The sequence below is a fragment of the Macaca nemestrina genome, chromosome 1 (assembly GCF_043159975.1).
Source record: "Macaca nemestrina isolate mMacNem1 chromosome 1, mMacNem.hap1, whole genome shotgun sequence".
Classification (NCBI taxonomy): domain Eukaryota; kingdom Metazoa; phylum Chordata; class Mammalia; order Primates; family Cercopithecidae; genus Macaca; species Macaca nemestrina.
The window spans coordinates 182,841,862-182,858,494 of record NC_092125.1 but is presented as its reverse complement, the minus strand read 5'-3'; the positions used below and the strand labels follow the sequence as shown (position 1 = coordinate 182,858,494).

Sequence of the window (16,633 nt, the reverse complement as noted above, 5' to 3'; positions counted from 1 at the left end):
ACATCTCATACACATAGTCTGAAGTTAATTTTATACAACATTTTAAATAATTTTTTGCATGAAACAAAATTTTGACTTCATTTAGACTGTGACCTATCACATAAGGTCAAGGGTAAAATTTTCTACTTGTGGCATCATGTTGGCATTCAAAAAGTTTCAGATTGTGAAGCATTTTGGATTTCAGATACCCAGATTAGGGATGCTTAACCCCTACAGAGTTCTAGAAGAGACAAGACTACTAATATGTGGTAATAAAAATTAGATCCGTGGTTGCCTAGCGTAGAGTTGGGGGTCACTAACTGAAAAAGAAATTTTCTGACATGACAGAAATCTTGATTGAGGGAGGGGGGATTGGACACTTGATATATATGTGTGCCAAAATTCATAAGGCTACCTACGGTTAAAATCTATATGTTTTACTATATGTAAATTGCAGTGGTGCATGCCTGTAATCAGCACTCTGGGAGATTGAAGGAGGGAGATCAAGTAAGCCTAGGGGTTTGAGACCAGCCTGGGCAATACAGCGAGACACTGTCTGTAGAAAATTAAAAAAAATTTTTTTTTAAATTAGCTAGGCATGGTGGTACACACCTGTAATCCCAGCTACTTGAAAGGCTGAGGCAGAAGGATCACTTGAGCCCAGGAGTTCGAGGCTGCAGTAGCTATAATCACACCACCATACTCCAGCCTGGTCAACAGAGCAAGACTGACACACACACACACACACACACACACACACACACACACACTCTCTCTCTCTCTCTCTCTCTCTCTATATATATATATACACTTTAATTTTATATATATATATATATACACACACACACACTTTAATTGACGATTTCATGGAATGCTAGAAAAATGCAATCTCAGATGCATGTGTTGCCCCACTAGCTATTACAGCAATCCATTTGTCATTTGTATGTGCCCGGCATCCTTTCTCCTCCCTGCACCTTTTTATATGAGGTACTTAAAGTAATTGAATTCACAGATACAGAAGGCACAACGGTGGTTACTAGGGGATGGGGTGGAGAGGGTAGGAAACAGGGAATTGTTGCTTAATGAGCATGGAGTTTTAGTTTTGCAAGACGAAAAAGTTCTGGAGATCTTTTTCACAACAATGTGAATACAGTTAACGTTAAATTATTCGTATTCTGATAGACCTGTTTTCAAATCCTGGTTCTAGCATGTATTTATTACCCATGTGATGTTGGTCATGTTTTTCTCCCCAAGCTTAACAGGGTATAACTGACAAATAAAATTTTTGTATATTCAAGGTGTACAATGTGATGATTTGATAAATGTATACACTGTATAATGATTACCATAACCAAATTAAGCAACACAACCATAACTACACTTAGTTACCCTTTGTGTGTGTGTACATGTGTGACAAGGACACTTAAGATCTGCTCTCTTAGCAAATGTCAAGAAGTAAACAATACTATTATCAGCTGTGGTCACTATGTTGTACATTAGATCCTCAGAATTTATTCATGTTACAACTGAAAGTTTGTACCCTTTGACCAACATCTCCCCATTTACCAGCCCCTGGTAACCACCATTCTAACCTCTCTGTTGCTATGAGTTTGACACTTTTAGGTTCTACACGTAAGTGAGGTCACACAGATATTGGTCTTTTTGTGTGTGGTTTGTTTCACTTAGCATAATGTCTTCCAGCTTCTCCCATTTTGTACTTCGCAGGATTTCCTTCTTTTAATGGCTGAATAATTTGTGTGCGTGTGTGTGTGTGTGTGTGTACACACCAGATTTTCTTTATGCATTCATTCACTGATGAACATTTACGTTGTTTCCATATGTTAGCTAATGTGAATAATGTTGCAATGAGCACTGGGCTTGGTCATGTTACTACGCTAGGATTTGTGGTTGGTGCAAAAGTAATTGCGGTTTTTACCATTACTTTCAATGGCAAGAACCGCGATTACTTCTGCACCAACCTAATAGTTTCTTCATCTATAAAATGGAGGAAATAATGCTGCCTGACATCACAAGGTTGTTGTAAGAATTAAATGAAATAATACAGATAAAGTCTTCCGTAAATGTTAGCTGCCATAATTAGCTAGCATCAATATGTAACTTCAAAAAAATCTATTTTGTTGTGTGTTGTATGTCAGTGGTCCATAAATATCTGCCTCACACTGGCCTAGAAATTCAGATATATCAAAGTCCTGCTTCCAGTGAGGTAGTATGGAATGAGTGCCAGAAATCATATTTTTTTACAAGCTCCTCAAATGATTCTGAGGCACAGCCAAGTTTGAGAAAAATTCAGATAGATTTAGCATACATATTAAAGGCACATAAAAAAACTTTTACTATGCCATACCATTCTTATTTCCCATGGGCCTTTTCTTATTTCAGAAGTTAATGTCTAAAGGCATAGAGCCTTCATAAACTCATATATTATTAAATATGCTCAAAGTACTCAGGCTGTGGAGCCAGAAAGCTATTGTATACCAGCTCCAGCACTTACTAGAAGCATAATTTTGAGAAAGTTACTTAGTTTCTCTCTGCTTCAGTTCTCTCCTGGTAAAATGGAAGTGGATAACAATACCTGTTTATCAGGTTTTTATGAAACTTGCTAATACATCGAAAGTGCTTAAATAATGCTTGATACACAGAAAAGTACTCAATAAAGATGAATGCTTTTACAGTAATTATTGTCATATTGATACCCGTTTTTAAAATTGCAAATGTTTTTAATCAAAATTTTTGAAGGCAAAGTATTAATAAACACTATAAAGAAATAGACTGCAGACAACTTATTTCTCAGATGTTTCCTCTTTACTTGTTAAATGGCCTACCATCATCAAAATCCTCTATTGATTACAGATAAAATGAGGAGACCAAAGCAGAAAAAAAGTGGGTAGGTTAACAGCCCTACAACTTAAAATTTAAATTTCTTTTTATTAACCCTGCTGTATATTTTTGCAGTAGAAAAGAATTCCAACCGGCAATCCTAGAACAGATCCTAACAGCCAAATATTTTGTTTTAATAAGTTCTAATTAAGTTCTAATTTGATTTTTTTTTCCAGGAGAAAAGAAACCAGAATGCAGAACAATGTAAGAAATGTAACCATTCCACAATCTGCTTTTAGTCAAATGCAAAGAATGTTCACTGAACTCTTCCAAGTAGATATCACTACCAAAATAGCCCAACAGGCAGAACCAAGACTGGTCCAGACCAAATTAAACATGAGGGAATATGAGGCAGATCCTAAAACTAATGGTACCTTAACCAATTAACCTCTTGTCAAATTAACATCTATGAGTGAAAACCAAATAGCAGACTGGAAAAACCACAGGGCTAGGAACAAAAGGATTTGACAACCAAGATTTCATTTACTGAAACCAAAATATAACAAAGCTGTTTTGTGTGACAGTCACCTACTTCCCCTTCACAGGTCTTTGCCCCACTCTGGGTAACACATTGATTAGACTTTAGTCAGCCTCACATAAACACCCACTTACCCTTCTCCCTTCTGCTCACTGTGTAACTGCCATCTCTTAAATGAAATGTGGAGAGGAAAGGAAGAATGTCAACTAATAGTCCTTTTCCAGATTGAATTTGCAAGCTAAAACCTAAAAGCAACAGAAATGTCTAAAGGCTAGTTTTTTGGTGTGTGGTTTTTTTTTTTGGTTTTTTTTGTTTGTTTGTTTGTTTGTTTGTTTTGTTTTGTTTTTTTTTTGAGATGGAGCTTTGCTCTTGTTGCCCAGGCTGGAGTGCAATGGCACAATCTCCACTCACCACAACCTCTGCCTCCTGGGTCCAAGCGATTCTCCTACCTCAGCCTCCTGAGAAGCTGGGGTTATAGGCATGCACCACAACGCCCGGCTAATGTTGTATTTTTAGTAGAAACAGGGTTTGTCCACGTTGGTCAGGCTGGTCTCAAACTCCCGACCTCAGGTGATCTGCCCGCCTCGGCCTCCCAAAGTGCTGGGATTGCAGGTGTGAGCCACCGCGCTCAGCCAAGGCTAGCAGTTTTAAGGGTTTATGAGTTAGACATCCTGCAGTATGCAAGGGAAGATTTTTGGACCGGATGGTTGAACAAAGCCAACAAGCTATATCTGCTTTATATTACAAGCAGCAGCAGCAGGAAAACACTCTTCCTTGTTAATAGCAGCCCTGAATATAGCTGCCTACATTTTGAGGCTGGTGTACATTTAAAATCAATTTAATTCAGGAAAGTAGGTGGCAATTACTCTGTACAAAGAATTGTGCTGGGTATTGTGAACTATTGTTCAAGGACAAGACAGCCCCAAACCTTAGGGAACTAGAAGGAGGAATAAGATAAGCACACAAAGAATAACATAAGTACATAAAATATCTACAATATTAAGCAATATCTCATTAAATGGCAGTTCCATTCTTCCATCTGGCCAGGTCAAAAATCTCAGTTATCCTTTACTCCTTCTTCATTTTAGATGATAACAGTGAACATAAGGTAAAGTTCTTTTCCCAAAATATCCCAAAGAAAAGAGAAAATTACCTTACCAATGAGTTCTTCTACTTATTGTATTTTTTAAAACAACCAAAAAAAAAACCTGTTTGGAAAAGACATACATCCTGAAAAACAACTTCAAGGAATACCAGTTTGGGACACTGAAAAGAGGTAACCCAGCAAAAACAGTTAAAAAGAATGGCAAAGAAATTAAAAACAGATTTCATAATTATTTGGGGGGTACAGACTCACAATTAACACTTTTAGATACCAATATAAACAGGCCCATTAATGATCAATTGAAAGGGTTTCATTGTAAAGTTCGTAAATAGCAAATGATTACTTGTGACAGGAGATAAAAATTCCCAGGGAAAGTATCATACTTAGATTTTTAAAAAATGCTTTATTTCAAGTCATGTAAGTAAAAATTAAAATCATGTGTTCTGGAAAATTATAAAAGACACTAAATCTGGTAAAGAGAAAGATTAATTTTAAAATGCATATGAAGAGTGTGAATAATGTTATTTCATAAAACAAGCATAAAAAATTTTCTAAAGTAATATACACTTTTAAATATACATGTATGACTATTTTAACAAGGTAAATAACTATTTCTTCTACCAGCTTAACAGTTTATATATTCAGGTTAATCAAAACATTTTCACTATTATGTCATTAGAAAAATGAGAATCATATTCAGATACATATAATAAATCCTTATATTTATTTTAAAAGCATCTGAGCTTATCCATTCCAGTAGGCACCAAGCCCAATTCAAGTCTCTCCTCCATTATGTGAGCATTCTCAATCATTCTCACCCTCTCTCAATTTTTACTGCCAAAACCTATTTGAAGATAGTTATTATACTGGTCATTCATGTAGCACATACTATAGTCTGCCTTGTAATAATGCTAATCCTTTTTCTCCTCTATATTTCTTCTTTGCATCAACCATAGCACTTAAAATTGACTGATTAATGCAAAAAAAAAAAAAAAAAAAGGAACACTTGTACATTGTGGGTGGGAATATAAATTAGTACAACTACTATGGAAAACAATATAGAAGTTCCTCAAAAAACTAAAGATAGATTTACTGTATGATGTAGCAATTTCACTGCAGGGTATACATCCAAAGAAGAGATAATTGCACTCCCATGTTTATTGCAGCACTATTCACAATAGCCAAGATACGAAATCAACCTAAATGCCTATCAATGGATGAACAGATTTTTAAAAATATGGTGTATATACACAATGGAATATTATTCAGCCATAAAAGAGAATGAAATCATGTCATTTGCAGCAACATGGTTAGAAATGAAGGACGCTATATAAAGTGAAATAAGCCAGGTACAAGGAGACAAATTACATGTTCTCATTCATATGTTAGAGCTAAAAAAAAAAAAAGTTTATCTCATGAAAGTAGAGAGTAGAATGATGGGAGGGGTAGAGGAGGTTGGGAAGGGTAGGGGAAAGGGGAGATAAGAGAGTTTAGTTAATTAGTATAAAAATACTGTTAGATAGAAGCAGTAATTTCTAGTATTCAGTAACACAATAGAGCGACTACAGTTAACAATAATTTAGTGTGTATTTCAAAATAGCTAGAAGAGAAGATTTGGAATGCTCCCAATACAAAGAAATGATAAATGTTTGAGGTGATGGATATCCTAATTACTCTGACTATATCATTATACATTGTACACATGTATCAAAATATCACATGCAACCCATAAATACAATTATTATGTATCAATTTTTTTAATTGTGGAGGGACAGCCCAAAAATATTTCTGAGACAAACCTTAAATATAAAAATCTAAAAATGTGAAAATGAAGTTTGTAAAACTAGAAAAATAAATATCATGAAAATACTAACAAAAGTTTTATATCTACTAACTATGTAACAAATATTACAAAGTCCTATGTAATATAAGACATAGGACTTTAAGGTAAGAGGGAAGTATTTTTCATAATGATAAAAGGGTCAATCTACCCGGAATATGTATCATTTCTAAATCTGTAGATACCTAAGAGCATATGATCAAAACAGAATTAAAAAAACAGAAAACTCCATAATCATAGGGGAGATTTTAACACATATCTACCAGTAATTGATAGAGAACGGGAAAAAAACAAAATTAGTAAGAATATAGAAGACATGAACACAAAAAAAACCTGACATAATAACAACTTAAAGATAACTGGATCTAACAAATCCAGACTAGGCATTCTTTTCATGTGTACAGAAAACATTTACCAAAATTTCAATATGTATTGACCAATAAAGCAAATATCAATGAATTTCAAAGGACTGAAATCACATAGTATATTCTCTAAACAAAGTGGAGTTAAGCTAGAAAGCAGTACTGAAAAGTTAAATACAGAATTCATCTATGTTTGAAAATCAAGCAGTATACCTCAAAATAACTCTCAGGGTCAAAAAAGAAATTAAAACAAATTAGATATTTAAATTAATGTTTAAATAATAATGAAAATACATGCTGGCAAAACATATGATATGCATCTAAAGCCATGTTTGAGTGGAAATGTATAGCCTTAATGATACATATTAAATATGAAGAATTTTTAAAATGATCTAAGCAGTCATATCAATAAATTACAAAAATGAAAGCAAATAAAAACCAAAGAATTTAAATGTAAAGATAAATATGAAAAATTTTAAAAAGAGTAAACAAATATTCTTGCTCGTGTGGAGAAAGCCACAAATATTCTCAAAAGTCCATAAAAAAGAATCCAATAAAAACTGGATATTTAAGCTGGGCGCAGTGGCTCATGCCTGTAATCCCGGCACTTTTGGAGGCTGAAGCAGGCAGATAACTTGAGATCTGGAGTTTAAGACCAGCTTAGCCAACATGGTGAAACCCATCTCTACTAAAACACAAAAATTAGCTGGGTGCTGTGGCGTACACCTGTAATCCCAGCTACTCAGGAGGCCGAGGCAGGAGAATCACTTGCACCGAGTAGATGGAGGTTGCAGTAAGCCAAGATCACGCCACTGCACTGAAGCCACCTGGGAGAGAGTGACACTCCATCTCAAAAAAAAAAAAAAAAAAAAAACTTAATACACCCTTGGCCATAGTCCAGAAAAACAGACAGTGGATCCACATGTTCAGTATTAGAAATAAAAGAGGAAAGTCTGTACAAATCCTACAGATATTTAAAAGATCATAAAAGATTATGAACTTTATGCCAATAAATATGAAAATTTAGATAGACAAATTCTTAGCAAAACACAACTTGTGAAGACACAAGAAAAAATAGAAAAATCATTTAGTCTTTATCCACTAAAGATATCAAATCTTTAATTAAAAACCTTCTCACGAAAAAATTTCAGACACAGCTTCACTGATGAATTCCACCAAACATACCCAAAGAATACCTAAATACCTAAATATCTGAATAAAAAAACTAAAGAATATATTTAAAATACCTAAACCAGTATCAAAAGAAAAATGTACATAATTACGACACAGAGCCTAAAAGAGTACTGAGAGATAATCAAAGACAAGTTCAATAAATGGAAGGATATTCTATGTTCATAGATTTGAAGACTTTATACTGTAAATATGTTAATTCTTCCCAGATTCATCTTCAAATTCGATATGATCTCACAATTCTGGAATATTTTTTGAGGAAATTGATAACCTGACTGTAAATTATTTATATGTGAAGATGCAAACACCCGAGGATATCCAAGACCATCTTAGTAAAGAAAAAGCTCAAGGACCTACACTACCAGCTTATCAAGACTTTTAATAAATAAAACAGGGTAGTATTGAATGAAGCAAGTATAGACAAATGAAAAAAGACTAGAGAATTCAGAAACAGTCCCATACAGGTAGGAATACTTGATTTATGACAAAGATGGCACTGCAGACTAGCAGGGAAAGAAGGGTCTTTAATTTTTTTTTTTTTTTTTTTTTTTTTGAGACGGAGTCTTGCTCTGTCGCCCAGGCTGGAATGCAGTGGCGCGACCTCGGCTCACTGCAAGCTCCGCCTCCCGGGTTCACGCCATTCTCCTGCCTCAGCCTCCCGAATAGCTGGGACTACAGGTGCCGGCCACCATGCCCAGCTAATTTTTTGTAATTTTTAGTAGAGGCGGGGTTTCACCGTGTTAGCCACGATGGTTTCCATCTCCTGACCTCGTGATCCGCCCGCCTCAGCCTCCCAGAGTGCTGGGATTACAGGCGTGAGCCACCGCACCCAGCCCAGAAGGGTATTTTCAATAAATGATAGTAGGTTAAATGGATACTCCATGAGAAAAACAAAACTTCAGCCTATCTTATACTAACACAAAATTAACTTTCAATAAATTACAACACTAAATGTAAAAGGTAAAAACAATGCTTCTAAAAGAAACGCAGGAAAACATATTCATGAGCTGAGGTGGACAGATTTCTTTAAAAACAGGATCCAAAAAAACCAAAATCAATAAAGAAAGAATAAACGGAATTACATTAAAATTAGTTATTCTTGCTCATTAAAGACTCATTAAAAGAGCAAAAACACAAGTCACAGAATAGATGATGGTCTCTGCAACACACAACAAAAAGCTTCTATCCAGAAAATATAAAAAACTCTGGCAAATCAATAGGAAAATGACACACAGTTCAACAGAAAAGTAAGAAAAAGATTTGAATGGGCACTCACAAGACAGCATCCCCAAATGGCTTTTAATAATCTGGGAAGTATAATTTAAAACCACAATGAAATGCCTCTAAGTTGAAAATAATGGATTAAAAACAAAAAGGCTGAAAGGTAGTGAGTGGCAAGAATGTAGAGCAACTGGAACTCTCAAACTGCCAGTAGAGAGTAGGAGATAGGCTGTACTGACAACCACTTTCATGAAAGCAGTAATGTGATATAATCATAGTGCGGTGAGGGGTGGGTAAGGGAGAGGCATTCCCGTGAGGAGCTGTATTTTAAAGACAAAGTAGATGATGGAACCAGGCCAACTTGAAGGGTCTGTTGTGTGGTGGGGTAAAATACACAAAAAAGGCATTATCCTTCAATTTGTTTTTTAATGAGATCTCAGTTTTGCTTTCACAGTATTACCTACTGTGAATACACAATGTACTGTAAACCATAAATCAATTCACCCCCAACAAAGCGACCTCTCATTAGAGTCTAACCTCAACAGTGTTGACAACCATCTGCTGCCTTCCTTAACACATTCCACAAAAGGAAAACAGGCATGTGTGCCAAAGTAGGAAGCTGAGACTGCAACTCAGGATTAAAGGCAGTCAAAGGTAACACCCCTTCCCAAAAGTCCATTTCTCTTTCAGAGCATTCTGTACTTAGTGGAAACATCAGGAAACCAAGAAACTACCTACACACCCTTCTCTTTTTTCCTGTTCCACTTGTTTCTTCTAAATCTGGACAGCTGACATTACATCCTGTTACTGAGCTGCCGATTATTGACAAACCAAGAGCCAGCATTCCAGTTGTTTAAACCTCATGAGCCAAACTGCTTTTGCAAATGAGAAGAATAAGAAAAATATCATTCTAAATCAAAAAGCACTACTAGTTTGAAAGAAATTGTGAGGTTACAAAAGAAATAATGGTTTGGTAATTAGAATCTGGCATGCAGGTACCACCTAAATCTTGGTTTCTTGCTATGTCCCTTTTAGGTTCAGGTGAGCTGGTGGAAGAGAACTGCATCTACATCAGAGACATCTAGATTAAACACAGTATGTCTAACTCTCTCCTCATGACCCCCAGGGTATCATTCTTGTTTCTTTTTGTTTTTGTTTTTTGGGGGTTTTTTGGTTTTTTTGAGACAGAGTCTTGTTGTGTTGCCCAAGGTGGAATACAGTGGCTTGATCTTGGCTCACTGCAACCTCCACCTCCTGGATTCAAGCGATTCTGCTGCCTCAGCCTCCAGAGTAGCTGGGACTACAGGCACGTGCCACCACGCCCAACTAATTTTTTTATTTTTTAGTAGAGACGGAGTTTCACCATGTTGGCCAGGCTGGTCTCGAACTCCTGACCTCAAGTGATCCTCCCACCTCAGCCTCCCAAAGTGCTGGGATTACAGGCATGAGCCACTGTGCCCAGCACCACAGGGTATCATTTAAGACGCAGAGACACTGGGGAAAAGGTTGTTCTTACAAACTTTCTATAATAGTTATTAGAGTTAATTCAAATTGACCATTAGATCAATACAGACTGACCATCTCAGCAACTAATACATCGTCTATAAAACATTTCCAACTGTTACCAACCTATATTTTATAATCTGAATAGAATTTGTTATTAGTTTATCAAATAGACTCGCCAGTGTACATTGTGGCTTCCTCCAGGGCTCAATGTTTTTTTTTTTTTTAACCAATTCCAATGGCTTCTCATCTCATTTTAAAATAAAAAATAAATACATTTAAAACTTTACTGAAGAACATAAAAAGGAAAGTTGAAAAAATGAGAAGTTATTCCTGACTGCAAAGACTACTAAAATGATGTCAACTGATCCCAAATGAACTTACAAGAATAAAGAAATTCTAGAAGTAATATCAACAGAATCTTTTTTGTAAGCTAAACCCATCTGGAAGAAAAAAAGTTGAAAACAACCAAAACATTTTTGTAAAAGAGTATAATGAAAATATACTTGACCCATCATTTGTAAGTAAACATTATAAAGCTACATTAAGGAAAACCATTTGAATCTAGTTCAAAAACAGATTTTAAAAATCACAAAAACAAAGGAATAGCCCCAAAAAAACCACAATATATAGAAAAATTCGACATATGCTAAAGGTGACTTGAGTCAGTAGACAAAGCAGGGATTATTTTTTTTAAAGTTCCTAATTAACAAATAATTAGCTGAGAAGTTAAATCACTATTTACATGGTAATAAATACTTAATGTACTCTTTAAGTGCACTCCATGATCCAGTAGCACTTAAGAACCTATGACTTCCTAAGCTACTCTCTTTCCACCCACAGTGTCTTTACACGTGATACTAGCTTTTTCAGCAACTTCCTTGTCTTTCTTCAAGACTTAAATGGTGCAACTTTAGGCCCCTCCAGAACAAATATAGAATCTGTCTTCTGTATTCCTACAGCACCATGCCCAGCCTGTCATATTGTACTGCAGATACTGGTGTCTACATCTGCTTGGGAGCTCCATAAGAGCAAAGAATATATCTGCCATCTTTCTCTACACCTTCCTCTTGTACAGTGTTGGGGTTCCTTAAATGTTTGTTGAGCAAATGAATGAATATGATCAAGAGAAAACAAGGTCCCCACTAATAAAGAGTTTTTTCTAATTGCTAGTAGCTTCCTATAGTGGGTTGAATAGTGTGTCTAAAAATTCGTGTCTTTTTCTAAAAATGTGAGCCTTACTTGGAAACAGGATCTTTGTAGATAGAATTAAAGTAAGGATTGGGATTACATAATGTTGGATTATGGTAGATCCTAGATCCCATAAGAGTACCCTTTATCAGAGACAAAAAAAAAAAAAAAGGACTGAGACACAGAGAATGCAATGTGAAGGGTGGTAATGTGAGCCACTCCCCATCACTCATATTACCACCTGAGCTCCGCCTCCCGTCAGATGAGCAGCAGCAACCATATTGTTCCTGTAATGAATAGGGTTCATCACAGGAGCATGAACCCTATTATGAACTGTGCATGCAAGGGATCTAGGCTCAGTGCTCCTTGTGAGAATCTAATGTCTGATGATCTGTCACTGTCTCCAATCACCCTCAGATGGGGTAGTCTAGTTGCAGGAAAATAAGTTCAGGGTTCCCATTGATTCTACATCATGGTGAGTTGTATAATTATTTCATTATACATTACAATGCAATAATAATAGAAATGAAGTGGAGAATAAATGTAATGAGCTTGAATCATCCCCAAACCATCCTCTACTCCAGTCCACAGAAAAATTGTTGTCTACAAAACCAGTCTCAGGTGCTAAAAAGGTTAGGGACCACTGATTTAGAGGACTACTAGCAGAAAAGACATTAGCATCAGCAGCCTCAACAGCTGTTACCACTGTCCAGTACTGGTACAGTACAGTTCCAGCAGTAGCAACAGGAACAAATTGGTCACTCAGCACTTCGCAGACTTAGTATCAACTTTGATAAAGAAAGATTTCTAGCTCTCTTGATTGCCTGCGCTAGTAAGTGCCAATAGCACCCTCAGAGTACAGACAGTAAAGATGTTTTCTAAAGCTCCCTGTTTAACAAATATGAGAGTTTGACAAATACTAAATTTAAGGTGCGCAATTTCAATAATATTAAGAAGAAGACCTTCCTCACAGCGCAAGTCCAAGTGAAGAAAATCCTCAAAACCAAAACTTCACAAACTTGGAAAATGATGAGCAAGTACGGATAGTTATTTGTTTTTACTGAAGGTTCCCAATCTCTTTTCCCTGTCTTTATGCTGTTTCTGACTGATAATCCTCTTTCTGTGTGTTTTAGGGAGCTGTTTCCCCATGTGGGAAAATAACATTTTCTGTGTAAATCTGAAAATAACTATGCCTCTAGTTATAAAGTTCCATTTCTTCCCATCCTCTTTGGAAAATAAGGCAGAAATAAGAAAAAAAATTAAGCTATTTATTTATCTCAAAATACAATACCTAGTTGTCTGTTTAAGTCAACACAGGCTTCAAATCCTGGAGTCCTTTTTTGCAGGGAAGACAGGATCTGCAGAGAAGATAATCACTCTACTACGCTGTTATGGCCTTTTTCCCCCCCCTTACACCAACCAATCCTGACATCAACTTTACAATTCTCCAATCCTCTGAACACCAGCTGGGTCTCCAACAATTCAATTCTATTCTGACACTAACTACCCAGGGTTAGTGTCGGACTCTGTAGATTTAAGAGTCCCAAAAGATTGCCCTCATTTCAAATGCCAATTCCAAGTATTAGGTTCCCTGGTTACCCACAATGCAGTCCATCTTGGCTACAAATTTGAAGTTTGCACAACCCCCTCCTGAGGTTTGATATTTTGCTGGTTCTCACAGAACTCAGGAAAATGCTTTTTCCTTACCATTACAGGCTTATTATTTAAAAAAAAAAAAAAAAAAAAAAAAGAACTCAGGAACAGCCAAATGGAAAAGATACATAGGGTGGTAAGGTGTGTGGGGGCGGGAGTGTGGGAGACAGTGCTTCCATGCACTCTCCAGCTATGCCAACATCTCAGCACCTCACTGCATTCATCAATCTAGAAGCTCTCCAAATCCCGTTGTTTATGGGTTTTATGGAGGTTTCATTACATAGGCACAATTGATTATCATTAGCCACTGGTGATCAACTCAATCTCCGTCCCCTGTCCTCTCCCCAGAGGTTGGGGAGGTCATGCTGAAAGTTCCAAGCTTCTAATCAAGGCTTCATCTTCCTGGCGACCAGCCCCCATCCTGAAGCTATCTAGGGGCCCACCAAGAGTAGCCTCATTAGAACAAAAGACACTTCTATTACCCTTATGGCTCAGGAAATTCCAAGGGTTTTAAGACCTCTGTGCCAAAAATCAGGGACAAAGACCAGATATCTTTCTGTGATACCACATCTGCCCTTACCACTTCAAATTGTAAAGTTTCTTTCACAATTATTTCTCCTTTTCCAAATATTGATCACATTCCAGGCGCTCATGAAACCACATCACTCTCTTAAACGGTCTCTCTGCATTCATCTCGTTTATCCCCTTTGATATGGTTTGGATTTACGTCCTCGCCCAAATCTCATGTCAAATTGTAATCTGCAATGTTAGAGGAAGGGCCTGGTGGGAGGCAACTGGATCATGGGGGCAGATTTCCCCCTTGCTGTTCTCATGATAGTGAGTTCTCATGAAATCTAGTTGTTTAAAAGGGTGTAGCACCTCTCCCTTCACCATCTTCTTCCTGGCACCAGCCATGTCGGATGTGCCTGCTTCCCCTTTGCTTTCCTTCCACCACGACTGTAAGTTTCCTGAGGCCTCCCCAGCTATGTTTCCTGTACAGACTGCAGAACTGTGAGCCAATTAAACTTCTTTATAAATTACCCTGTCTCAGGTAGTTCTTTATAGCAATGCAAGAATGGACTAATACACCCTTCCAACCCATCCTACACATTCTGTCAAAGTGAAACTCATAAGACCACTACCAACATGTCATATCTCTGCTCAAAACCCTTCCCAAGAAATCAGAGTCATTGGGAAAGACAGGTAAGAGGTCAGGAAACACTTAATTCAACCTGCTATTAAGTGGATGATAACTGAGGCCAAGAGACCAAGGCCAAATTACACTAACTTGCCTAAAAGAGTATGGCAAGTAAGTGGCAGAGCCGAAACTAGAAATCAGGTCCCCTAACTACTATTCCAATACTCAGGATGAACAAAATAAATAAATATGAAAGTCACAACAACCTCTATGGAAAAACTGATATATTTTAGCCTCCCTAAGGAAAAGTATATTCATAGTGTGGGGATTAGAAGGAGGTTCATTAATCTCCATTCAATAATAACATTTACTGAACACTGAATATCTGTGAGGTATGACTTTCAAGGAATTCACAGTATTACAGCAAAAGGCTTGAAAACAAATAGTTATAATGTAGTTCTATAACAGATGTATGCACATGGCAAAGGAAAAATACCTAATACAGCCAGTGAAGGCATTATAAAGACTTCCCTTAGGAACTTACTCTTTGGAGTCTTGGATAGTGAATGCAACAGATAACACAGCAAAGAATGAAAGACTAGGGTAGTAACAATTATAAGGGCAAGCAGTTATGACAGACTAAAGCTTTAATTCCATTTTTCAGTGTGGCTGAAGAGTAGCACAGATGTGTGGAAGTACGGGAATATGAAAAAAGAAGGCAAAAACTAGATTATATGAAGTGCTTTATTTGCCATTTTCATTCTATCAATGAAGAGAAGCAGTATGACCAGAGTGGGATTTTAGAAAGATCACTCTGTCAACAGCGTGGAAGCTTAACTAAAGGAAATAAGGTTGAATACAGAAAAACTGAGTAAGTAGGCTCTTTCAGTAATCCAAACTGACACACAAGCAATGGTAGTGTTATAAAAAGTTAAGAGAAAGATTTAAAAGAAATTTGCTTATGTACATTGGAAAGAATGCAGACTTTAGAAAGTTTAAGACCTAAATTCAAATCCCACAGTCACTGTCTATGAGCTTTGCAACTTAGAACAAATCATTTAACAGGAGGCTGAAGCAGGAGATTCACTTGAACCCAGGAGAGGAGGGTTACAGTGAGCTGACATCGTGCCACTGCACTCCAGCCTGGCAGCCTGGGTCTAGGTGACAAAGCGAGATTCCATCTCAAAAAAAAAAAAAAAAATCACTTAACCTCGTTAAGCCTATTTCTAAATCTCTACTATGAAACTGTAAAATTGGAGACACCATCTAAACACAGTAGCTGTTGAAAGGATTTAATAAGATTCATGAAAATCATCAAACACATAGAACCAGATATTAAATATGTACTTGAAAAACATTAGTTCTCTTCCCCATTTCTTCTCCCCTAGAGCCAATTAGGAAAGAGTATAGTAATTGTCGGATGCCTTCCAGATGTGCGACTGGTCTATTTGGGTAGATCAAGGCACCATTACCAAGGAATAATATAAAGAGGAAAAAAGGAAAAAGTTTGTGGTACACTGCATTTAAAATAATCTGTGGGACATCAAGGTTGATAAAGGGAAGACTCCAAGGGTTAGGAGGGAAGTCTGGGCACAAAAGTAGCTAGCTATGTTCTTGGGAATACTTCTCTAAAACTCACACTGTTCATTTGTAAAGTGAGGAAAATACCACCTATCTCGTCTATTTCACAAAATAGAAATAGGATGTACATAAATACTCTCTCTGTACGTAGTTTTTTGGGGGATTTTTTTGTGTGTGGTTTTTGTTTTTTGTTTTTTTGGGTTTTCTTGTTTTTTGATTTTTGTTTTTGAGACAGGGTCTCACTCTGTTGTCCAGGCTGGAATGCAGTGGTGTGATCATAGCTCACTTTAACTTTAAACTCCTGGGCTCAGGCGATCCTCCCATGTCAGCCTCCCAAAGTGCTGGGATTATAGCATGAATCACCACGCCCAGCCATATGTTTTGTAAACTGCAAAACATTCTAAAATCATGAAGCATTATTAAACTGCAGGAAACAAAATAATAAGTATTGAACATATATTCAATAATCTCTTACAAAGGATAATGTTAGAGA

General features: G+C 36.7%; 1 protein-coding gene across 4 annotated transcripts in view; it reads right to left on the bottom strand.

Moving 5' to 3' along the window:
- The window catches only part of LOC105495028 (Fas associated factor 1), a 504,146-nt gene that overhangs the window by 364,878 nt on the left and 122,635 nt on the right, over positions 1-16,633 (bottom strand). The window lies entirely within an intron of this gene.